Genomic DNA, 1,886 nt, shown 5'->3' with positions numbered 1-1,886 from the left:
AACTTTCATCATTATTTAAATTTTTTTTTTTTTTTTTTTTTTTTTTTTTTTTTTTTTTTTTTTTTTTTTTTTTTTTTTTTTTTTTTTTGAGAGAAAAGAAAGTTTTTTGATCCTGTTGCATCAGACTGGAGTGCAGTGTCATGATCTTGGCTCACTGCACCTTCGCCTCCCAGGTTCAAGTGATTGCTTCCCTCCTGCCGCTCAGCTCCCCAAGTAGCTGGGATTACAGGCACATGCCACCATCGCCTGGCTAATTTTTGTATTTTTAGTAGAGATGGGGTTTTCATCATATTGGTCAGGCTGGTCTCGAACTCCTGACCTCAGGTGATCCGCTTGCCTTGGCCTCCCAAAGTGCTGGGATTACAGATGTGAGCCGCTGAGCCCGGCCTAAAATTTTTGAGTGAGACAAAGTATCAATTTCAAATACTTTCAATTCAAAGTATAATTTCACAGCATCAGAAAGTGAGCATATTTAATCATACTCAGCTCATAATAGAGCAAATGGGTAAATGGAAGCTACATATCACACTACGGAATGTTTAATGAACTGGAAACAACAGAAAGCTGGTCGAAGAAAGGCAGAGAAACTTTGTCTTATAAGAGTTAGAACCTAGGGGCTCCATAGTCACCTGACATCTATTCAGAGTTTTATCTAGGTTAGAAATGTACATGTTAGGAACTCCAGGATTCTTTTGGATTCTTTTTTAAGGTCCTTGTCAACCAAGGACACAATGTAGCACTTATGAGTTACTCTCTGTGCTAAGTTGTCATCTGCGTAAGTTTCTTTGTGTGTCCCCGGTAATCATTCAAATATTGGATCCTTAACAATCCTTAGAGCTACCTGATACTTCTGCCCTAATTCCCCAGTTTCAGCCATTACACAGTTACACAAGGGATAGACGTGTATACAGACAGTCCAACATTGACTACACTAAGTCCAGTTCGATTTTAATGGAAAAGTTGATAAAGCTGGTATCAAACAGGATATGGTAAGGTGGACCCAGCTGTGTATTGTATTGGAAAAATAACCAGGAAGGGTGCTGAGGAACTTTTCTTTTCTTTAGCATGCTGGGATAGTATTTTTCTTTCTTTTTAGGTTTCAGTCTGTCCTATTCTTTAAGCGTCTGATCTCTGAGACTGAGCATTCACTTCATGGTCGCATACTTCCTGTTTAATTTTGCTTCTCCATGTTCATGCCACACTCTTGTGTCTCCTATTATTATCTTTAAACTGAATTACTCCTTTATTCAACAGTACTATATATGGCTTATTAAATTTTAATTTCAATGATCATATTCTTAATTTCCAAAAATGTTGATCGGTTTATTTTTATATCTACCTGTTCACATTTTGTAATATCTATTTTTGGTTTGGTTTGGTTGGCTGATTTGCCTATTTGTAATGTTAGTTATCTTCATGTATTTTGAAGTTTAATTTTGCATCCTTTTCTATGACACATTGTGGTTTTTCCTCTCTCCGTTCTTTACTTTATTGGCTAATAGTTTTGCATTATCTACTGGAACCCCTTGCATAAAGAGATCTGTTCTTCTTTGATATAATTACCTCTGGAAATATCTCATTACACATCATTTAACTTCCTTTCATAGGTTATCTAAGTGTTGCAATATGATATAGACATAACGACAATATGATTGTCAGACAGAAGTTCGTTCCCATCACACTTCCAATAGCAGAGGGACTGAGAAAGCTTCTAGATTTTATTTTCTCTCTAAAAACAAAATATCACTTTAAATATGAAAGAAGAATTAGATCAACACTGTACAATTCTTATTCAACCTTACTCCATACAAGAGGCATAAAGTACTCGGTACACAAGTCTTCACTTATTCGTCTTGTGATGATGGCAGATTTCTACTAAACTTTGT

The 1,886-nt window shown here is 35.9% G+C and overlaps 1 pseudogene; it reads right to left on the bottom strand.

Annotated features, from left to right (window-relative positions):
- Nucleotides 1-603: 603 nt before the first annotated feature.
- Nucleotides 604-1,163, bottom strand: LOC108528862 (rRNA-processing protein FCF1 homolog pseudogene; annotated as a pseudogene).
- Between the last annotated feature and the right edge of the window lie 723 nt (nt 1,164-1,886).

This window comes from Rhinopithecus bieti, unplaced genomic scaffold (assembly GCF_001698545.2).
Source record: "Rhinopithecus bieti isolate Rb0 unplaced genomic scaffold, ASM169854v2 scaffold_5478, whole genome shotgun sequence".
Classification (NCBI taxonomy): Eukaryota; Metazoa; Chordata; class Mammalia; order Primates; family Cercopithecidae; genus Rhinopithecus; species Rhinopithecus bieti.
Note: the sequence above shows the minus strand (reverse complement) of the source record. Positions and strands in the feature narration are given on the sequence as shown.